The 9,764-nt window shown below is 45.4% G+C and overlaps 1 pseudogene; it reads left to right on the forward strand.

Moving 5' to 3' along the window:
* The first annotated feature begins 1,668 nt into the window (after positions 1 to 1,668).
* On the forward strand, positions 1,669 to 8,991 carry LOC129050556 (alpha/beta hydrolase domain-containing protein 17A-like; annotated as a pseudogene).
* Positions 8,992 to 9,764: the final 773 nt, after the last annotated feature.

Consider the following 9,764-nt stretch of genomic DNA (forward strand, 5'->3'; position numbering starts at 1 on the left):
TTAGAAATGAAATGTTGGACATGCCCATATGTCCTCTGAGCCTGTCCTTTTTGTCAGAAGTCATGCAGAGACCCAAATGTCAAAAAGGGACACCTTGTTTTGTTGATGCACAAGATTGTGGCATTCCAGTCTCTTTCTGAAAATACATTATTGGATTCTTTGCAGCCAAATTCTTTTTTTTTTTTTATTCTGTTTTACTTTTCTTTTTTTTTTTTCTTTTTATTATTATTATTATTATACTTTAGGCTCTATGGTACATGTGCGCAACGTGCAGGTAAGTTACATATGTATACATGTGCCATGCTCTTAATAAAAGTTTGGTATTGGAGACTAATATTCCATGAAGAATTACCTAAAGCATGAGGAAATCATCCCTTTAGATAAGTGGATTTTTTGCTTTAATTTTTAAATTGACACATCATTGTACATATTTATAGGGTATAGGGTGATATTTTGATTAGATCCGTGTTTTATAGCATGTTACGTAAAGCTTCTGAGAAGAGTTAGGGAGCATCTTAGAAAGCAAAATGGAGTCTGTAAACAGACATGTAATGAATACTCAGCAAATATTCATGCACTCCCAGATATTTCAGAGACTTCCAGTTATGTTGGGATCACGTGGAAAGATCTAAGAGACTCTGAGGGGAAGTGCCATGAATCACTCTGGGGCTAAGGCAATAAAAAGCCCCTGCCTCACTCCAAGTTCTCTCCTTTTCCACTGCCAGTACTTTGAAGGTTACGTGCAATGTGTGTCATAGGTTAAGGCTAGAGGAGTTTATTCTGACTGACATTGAACTTTATGGGAGCAACCAACAAATTTTGGTTTGGTTGAGCCACTGAGAATTCAAGCTTAGTATCTTCTGGTTGCTGTTGCTGTTTACCAACACAGTGGGATTTCTACAGGGCTCAAGCGGGCAGAGAAATTCCATGTGAACCAGAATGTCTCCTGTTGGGCTTCTGTATAAATTGTGCTGATGAAAAATGTTAAGCAGATAAAAATGTTAGAAATTCATTGCTCCACACTGTATCGAAGGTATTTTTGTCTCAGTTGAAGCCATCCTAAAATTATATATTTAGTTCATACTATCTTCAATAGAATTGTTTTTACCGAGTTGCTTTTTGACATTATACATGAGCCTTTTGTAGTTCACAACCGAATTCATACACAAATGTTACTGAGTCTATTGCCCACCATGTTAGAGAGGTTTATGAGAGCTCAATGCAGAAATGCCTCTGAAGCGGGAAAATCTGTCATTTCTCTGCAGAAACTATTATAGTTTTAACAGAATGAATGATGGAAAATAATAATATAGAAAATCATATGAAGGAGTATGGAAGATGGGGCACTATTAAAGGGATTATTTGATGGCAATAAGGATGAAAATGTGTCATTGAAATTCTTTAGGTTTCACATAGAAATTGCACCAGTTTATCCCAGCAGACATATTGTTTAGAAGTGTTTAAGAAAAGAAATTTCTGAATCATGGTTTACATTGTTTTAGGTCATGGGAACTAGTAAACATGTTTCACTATGCAGACTATTAGTCAACATTTAGATCATGCGTTTCAATAAAGAATGTCAAATTGTGAGAATAGAATGAATAAATCTAATTGTTACAGTCACTCAGCTGACATGCTGAAGTGCCTGGAAAATTTCTCACATGAATAATGGATGAAGAGTCAAAGAATGATTCGTTTGGGGAAAAGAAGATCTGCCGGGTTTTGGAAAGGGTATGTGTATGCATTTAGTATTGTTTAGTGTGATAGCTCTATGGTCCTGAACTTCACATATTTATTGGGCTGCCATGTGTTAGGTGGAAACACAAAACTGTCATTTTTTTGTAGGACAGAAAAGGCTGAATACTGACAATTTCATATGGTTCCACTTAATAGAATAGGAAACAGAGTTATCTCTGAATTGTTTATCTAAGGTAGAATTTGGGGAAGTACTTAGAATTTATAAAAATTAAATTTTAGACTAAAATATATAGATATATCTAGAGTTGTTCAAAAATGAAAATAGAGCTGAAATATCAAGTGCTATAATGGAGTTCATATAAGAATTCCATGCTTTATATTTGAGGTTGGATATGTGCTTTTTCTTTATCCCTTTCATTTATATGGATCTAATCTTCTATAATGTTTAAAACATTTTGATAGAGATGTTCTTTGGTGTTCTTTTTTCTCTTGATTTAAAGATCTGCTTTACAACCAAACAGCAAGATTAAACAAAACAAAACAATGCCCACGGCTTCATGGTCACTCTACGCATTTAGAAAGGCCTCGTGCATGACCTATTATGGTCATCTGGAAATTCTTTGTAATTTTTTATCAAAGGGCTCTACATTTTCACTTTGTACTGGGCCCTGACAATTATGCACCCAATCCTCAATCCATGGTCTTCTTAAATTCACATGCAGATTAGAATTATAAAGGTACATTAATTCTAGGCCATCAAAGGCTAGCTTATAACTTTCAAATTACATTTGGGAATTGTTCTTATATAACAGCATTTATTGCTCCAAAGATCATTATGTAATAACTACTAAATAATCTATATGAATGTACATTTGGGAAACCATGAAAACTTTCTCAAAGAGCTCTGCTGTTTTAAGTAACAACCATGAAATATTTCCAAAGGCATAAATAAAAATAATTACAACAGAAAATCTGAGAGACAAAAAGAAAATCTATGACAACATACCAATGCAATTTATTGAAAATAGATACACATGAAACAAAGAATAAAGAACAGCAGGAAAATGTGCCACTATTGTGGTTACAGCTTCGAGGCAACACATTAAAATGCCAACCAGACACAGGTGGCAACAGATGTATCTACCACCAAAAAATAAAGTTAAATTAAATCAAGTCAAAAATTTCAAATGAAGTAACTGTTCAATGAAAATGAAAAAGAATAAAAATCACATCTGCTTACATGGCAATGAAACATGAAAGATTCTGCTAAAAGTTTATGTTGAAAATTAAGATGGAGGTGATCTACGCACACTCATCCAAAAATAGAAAACAAGGAATTAGTGGACCAATGCCAATGTTAATTTTGAAAACCTGAAAAAGAAGAAAATTAAGATATGGTTGATAGGTTCTCTACAATATAGCAAGAAAATTCTGCCCAAATTCTAAAGGATACAAAGTCTACTCAATTTAATAACAAATGGCACGTTTCTGTTTCTTAAAAACATATGCATCATCTGTGAGTGCATTTTCTACTTTAGGGACCATTTGAATTAAAATCCTGAAGTTCTTATGAATGTTTTAGAAATACATACAGTAAATGAATAAAGCCCATAGTTATTTAAGGATAACATTTAAAATTATTTACTAAATGTTTACTATTAAAATAATAGTACATGCCGTCCAGTCATAATCAAAAAAGCCAAGGTGATTATGGAGTATTGAGGCTGAAAAGAGCTAGACCTAAACCAACCTATTCTGGACTTCACTGTCAAGGAAAAGAACTGAGAGGAAAATTTTCAAAAAATACTTATACTTGTGAGATTGGTGATGAGAAACAATCTGTGAAATATTGCCATTTCTCTGGAGTAAAAATTTTAAATGATTGATTAGCACGATGTCCCTTTCTCTTCACACTCACATCTTTCTGATTTGCTCCTCACATCTCAGGCATGCTGGGGCTATAATGTCTTTCCGTCTACCTTAGGTTTACTATTTTAAAATTGATTTTTGATGTTGTGAACATGAATTGTGTATTAATACAGGAGAATGGGGTGTGTATTTCTGAAAGTCCAGAGTTGTAGGGGCAAAGAAGAGATTTCTGGAGTCCCCTGCGTGCCTGCTTACAGAGGTTTCCTTCCTGATATTGTCAGCTTCCAGAATTCTTGCTCTGGCTCCATTTTAAAGCCCTGACCACAGTTAAGTGTCTTTTCCTGACCCTCATTTATACTACCATGAAGCTCCTTTGTAACATGAAATGTGCAATGTGACCAATTGTTGGCTGTCCAGACAAACATATGTTAGGACTTTTCACTCTGGCTTCATGCTGAAACATCATTCACATTTAGTAAAGGAAGGGGCACTCTGTTAAACTCACCACATTCTTTACTTTCTGGAGTCATATAGAGATATTCCACTAAGTCCTTTTGCTTGATCCCATAGAGACCATCCTATGAAAACTGAATTAATATGAAAGCAGGTAGAGTGAATATTCATTTAAGTCATTTACAACAACATCCAATAGTGTCTCCAAGTGGAACAGATATTTAGAGACCAGTTTGGCAGGAGATAGGATGGGAAAAAGAGTGGCTGATGCATGCTGAGAAGTAGTAGGAACAATCCAGTTTTTTAAATATTGTTCTTCTTGTTAAGAGTCTGTTTATCAGGTTAAACACAGTCAAGTGATCACTCAGTCGAGTCTAATAATTCAGTAACTGAGAACAGATGGAGAATACATGGATATGTGTCTGTGTGTACACTCACATGCAAAATCAGTTGCCCTGACTTTATCTTACTTACATCAATCTATTTATTGATTTTGATAGGAAGAGTATGTATTTTAGATACCTCAAGAATATCTGCTGAAATACTTCCATATTCTTGCCTTTTGAAGAATCTTTTTAAAGGAAGAAAAATAATTATTAGCAAAGAATCCACATTCCCAGTGGCTCCATTTTCATCTCCTTAATCCAGTGTTAAAATTCATGGCTTGGGAAAAGTGGGATGTTTACAATGCCTTTCTATACCATTCATCTATACCATTAGTTTTAATAGCCTGTTCACTTGAACAATTTCTAAGTATGTGGTAAAAGAAACTAAACTAAAATAATAATGCATTATATTTGAAAACATCAGTATCCTGTACACAAAACTTCCATAAGTAGTTCTTCCTAGATTGAAACTAGAACTAATCCATTTCCAAAAAAATCTATATTTTTCTGAAGACAAAAAAAAATGTTGCTACAGATAATTGCCATGGGCTGCAAATATTCTAATTCATCCAATATTTCTCTCTTGTTGCATGTTGTATAGATAGATATAACGCATCAATATTAGGATAGCATATATTTTATTAAATATTAATGCAGAATTTTAAATTTTCTAGCATTCACAGAAAAGCAAGCTGCTGATAATAAGTAGTATTTAAAGAGAAATCTTATCTACTACAATGAATTGAGAAATCCAGGATATTAAGACCACAAAAATGATTGTTTAGATGATTTAATTATAGCACAACAGGCTTTTCTGCTGATAGTTATAATTATGTTTTAATAACCCAATCTCAACAAACATAACTACAGTACAAATGATGAGCACAAAAATCCATCTCATTTGTAGCTCAGACTAGTATTTCAAATGGAATTTCTCTATTAGTAATTTAGTCTGATTTTTATAATTCATTAGAATAAATCAATAACTGACTTAGAAATCACTTCTATGATTTTAAGTATTTTCCACAGAAACATTAACAATACCACAAGCATTAAAATATTGAGAAATGTTTGTATATGATGATGTCAGTGGATGTTCCTTTCCTCAGCTAATAAATTCTAGTATAAAGTTTTCAGATCTGTACACAAAAATGGATCATAAAAATATAATCATGGTAGAAACTATGTAGCAATTTTATGAATGTGGAGAAAGAGTTCAAATAGTACTTTTCTACTGTACTGTGTCCATGCAAAGCTTCATTCAAACAAACAAAAACAATACTGAATTCATTATGTTACAATCTTTCAGGACACTGCATTTGTTCACTCTCCCCTATCTCCATCTCTAAGGGACAGATGTAATTCCCCACTCCTTGACTTTGATCCTTGCTGTGTGACTTTGCTTAAGCCAAAGGGGTATCTTAGAGGATTTAAGGCAACAGAAGCCTGGCATGTTTTTGCACAGGCAGGTTGCACTCCTGACTTTTGCCATAACAATAACATGCTTCAAGTACCCAGGAGGGCTGAGGAGGATAACAAATACATGGAACAGATCTGGACACCAGCTGCAGCTTCAAGCCAATGCCAGCCAAGCCCAGCCTAGATCAGCTGAACTGTGTCTGACCAGAGGTGCACGAACAAGAAAGGCAACGCCGTGGACCTGGGCCAGATGGGCAGCTTCTACATCGGCCTGGGTTCCCGCCTCCACTGCAACATCTTCTCCTACGACTACTCCGGCTACGGTGCCAGTTCCGGCAGGCCCTCCGAGACCAACCTCTACGCCGACATGGACGCCGCCTGGCAGGCCCTGCGCACCAGGTGAGGGCGGCCCTGGGGGGAGCTCAGCCTGGGCACACCCGAGAGGGGACCAGGTCGGCGGCCGAGGGGAGGGTCGGGCTTCCCTGGGAGGAAAGTGGGCGGCCCTGCAGGAGGGGAGCCACAGTGGACGCATGCGGCCAGAGAGCCGGACAGGTGAGCTCAGGCATGCAGGTGCAGCCTCCACACGGCTAAGGTGTGGCCAAGAGGTCCCCCCACACCCTGGCCTGTGGAGCCAGGCTCCCTGGGATCCCCTGGCCTGAGGACAGGAAGGGGCTGAGCTTGTCACAGGGGCGTGGACACCACGCGGCGGGAGGGGGTGGGTGGTGTCGGGGGGTCTGTGCACGTGTGGCTGGGAGCCCACGGGCCGAGGCAGCACTTGGGGCCAGGTGAGGCGAGCCTGCTGCATCGAGGTCCCGAGGCCTGGCCCATGAGGCCCTGTGGCTGTGGAGATCGGCCATCCCGGGGCAGGGCCTGCAGGTTCAGGTGCAGACCCCCAGCACACACCCGAGGTCTGGGCCAGCCTCGATTCCAGATCCAGCCCTCCTAATCATCCAGGTCCCCAGCCCTGCGCTTGCTTGGGCCCTTCTCTCGTGTTTGAGCACCGCCCGGGCCAGTGCTGCTCTGGACCGGAAGACCCGCGTGGGCCTCTGGAGGCCTTTCTTGCTCGCCACCCACTGGGGCTGTCTCGTCCTGGCCCTGCCCTGCCCTGCCCAGCCCAGTGGTCTGACCCGCTCCTGCAGGGGCCAGGCGCAGCTCTGAGAAGTCAGAGACGCTGGGGAGGTAGGGTCCTCATTGCCTTGGCGATATCCCAGGCAGTCCCTGCTGTGGGCCTGGGAGCTGGGTCCCCTGCACCACCCTGGCTCTGGGGGGCTCCCGGCAGTGTGGGGCGCTGAAACCAAGCACCACTTCATGCAGCTTCCTCGGCCCCCTTCTGTCTCTACTTCCCGGGGCACCGGCAGAGTCACATCCACCATGGCCAGCTCTGAGCTCTGTCTGCTTGGCCTTCTGTCCTGCTGCCGCTTTGTCCTGCAGGAACCTCGGCCCAGAGCCGTGATGGGGAGGCCAGATCGCACTCAGGGCCTCCACTGAGGATGTGTCTTGTTTGATTGTCTGAGTGGTGACAACCAGGTGGCAGCTGGGGCTCCTGCCTGGAGCAGGTGACAGGGCTGGGCTGGCTCAGCACACTACTGGCCTTGGCTGCCAGGGAGCAGGCCAGGGAGGCTGAGGCAGAGCTGGGGCCACAGGCACAAGCCAGGCAGCATCCTTTGGGCCATGGGTGAGCAGTGAGCTGTGGAGTGCTGCCAGGAGGCTGGGATTCTAGGCCAAGGAGGGGGACAGCCCTGCTGGTGGAGTCCGAATGCCAGGCAGACGGGACGCACACCTGCCCGTGCTCCTGCCTCGCAGGAGGGCATCTGCCTAGGATCAGAGCCTGGAGCGTGTGGGAGAGTTCTTGGGGTCGCGGCATCGACTGGGTGGCAGGTGGGTCCCGCGTGGTTGGGACTGGGCACGAAGAGGCCTTGGGACTGGTGCTGGATCAGCTGGGCCAGGGGCCGCACACCAGTGACCTGGGGGTGGGGGTGGCCCTGGGTGGGAGCTGGTGGTGCTGAGGTGGCCGAGGACTTGTCCACTCCCAAGAGAAGGCGCTGGTGGGAGGAGGTGCTGCCCCCGCAGCCGCCACCCTCGATGCTGACCTGGGTTGGGCTGGCACCTCATTGGGCATGGGACTCCGAGAGTCCAAAATTGGGTGGAGACATCTGGGGACACAGCTGCCTGAATTCCTCATGGCCAAGGGGGTGGGCAAGGGCTGCAGGGAGGAAGAGTGTACCCTGCCCCGGCCAGTGTACCAGGAACGGCTTTCTAACCTGGGCAGGAAGGCGTGAAGCATTCAGGATGTGGGGGAGTACACAGTTCCCAGTGTGCGCCCAGGAGTGACCAGGAGAAGGAGAGGCGCCAGGGCTTCCCCTACCCTAGCCCGAGGGGGACTCCCTAGCCAGCATCCAGCAGATCCTGGCTAGGAAACGCCAGTGAACCATAGCGCCAGGGAACAGGACCAGGCCGCCGGCTCCGCCCACCGCTGCGGTGTTGGGGGACTGGGGGTGGCCCTTTGGACTGGTGTGGAGCCTGGGACTGACCCACTGACTTGGCTGAGCAGGGAGACTGGAGAGTCGCATCCGGAGCTGGGCCCGGGGACGCCCGCTGGCGGGAGGGGTGCGCGCGAGTCGGAGGCCGCGGCTGACCCTGCTCCGGTGCCGCCAGGTACCGCATCAGCCCGGACAGCATCATCCTGTACCGGCAGAGCATCGGCACAGCGCCCACGGTGGACCTGGCCTCGCGCTACGAGTCCGCCGCGGTGGTGCTGCACTCGCCGCTCACCTTGGACCTGAGCGTCGCCTTCCTGACACCAAGAAGACCTACTGCTTCGACGCCTTCCCCAAGTGAGCAGGCTGGGGCGGGGACAGGGGCGGTGACGGGGATGGGGTCGGGGACGGGGGCGGCGCCCGGGCCGGGCGAGGTCTCACCCGCCCCACGCCCCTCCCGCAGAATCCAGAAGGTGTCCGAGATCACGTCGCCCGTGCTCATCATCCACGGCACGAAAGACGAGGTGATCGACTTCTCGCACGGGCTGGCACTCTACCAGCGCTGGCCCAAGGCGGTGGAGCCGCTGTGGGTGGAGAGCGCCAGGCACAAAGACATCCAGCTCTACAGCCAGTACCCGGAGCGCCTGCGCCGCTTCATCTCCCAGGAGCTGCCCAGCCAGAGCGCCTAGCGGCCACCGGGGCCCAACCGGCCGGACCTCAGCAATGAGGCGGCCCCCGGACCTCATCCCGCACCGGCCTCCCAGGGGCTGCATGTGGACCCCCGGGGGGCCCTGGGGACCCCGCCCCGACCCAGGGGCCGTGGACGATGTACAGGCAAGAGAGCTACGCACTCCTTTCCTTTCGGAAGTAAGAAGAAAAATCGTGAAAACGGAAATTAAAGATTTAATTTTTTTTAAAAAACACAATGTTTATTAATATACCCCAAAGTTTTTTTTTTTTTTTTTGAGACGGAGTCTCACTCTGTCGCCCAGGCTGGAGTGCAGTGGCGCGATCTCAGCTTACTGCAGCCTCCATCTCCCAGGTTCAAGCGATTCTCCTGTCTCAGCCTCCCGAGTAGCTGGGACTACGGGCGCGTGCCACCATGCCCGGCTAATTTTTTGTATTTTTAGTAGTTATGGGGTTTCACCGTGTTAGCCAGGATGGTCTCAATTTCCCAACCTCGTGATCCGCCCGCCTCGGCCTCCCAAAGTGCTGGGATTACAGGCGTGAGCCCACCGTGCCCGGCCGTTTTGCACAGATTTTTTTAATGCAAAATCATGGTGGCAATGGGTAATGGCTACCAAGGTGCCCTCGTTCAACAATCCTCTTATTCAGTCATCACATCTACTATGTGTAAGCCATAATATCTTCTAAAATGAATTATAACTATATTCTAATTGTTATTTCACTAAGTAATCTCTGCTAGTTTAGTCTCTATTTCATCTCAACGGAATGCCTTCTG

Source organism: Pongo abelii, chromosome 16 (assembly GCF_028885655.2).
Source record: "Pongo abelii isolate AG06213 chromosome 16, NHGRI_mPonAbe1-v2.0_pri, whole genome shotgun sequence".
Taxonomy (NCBI): Eukaryota; Metazoa; Chordata; class Mammalia; order Primates; family Hominidae; genus Pongo; species Pongo abelii.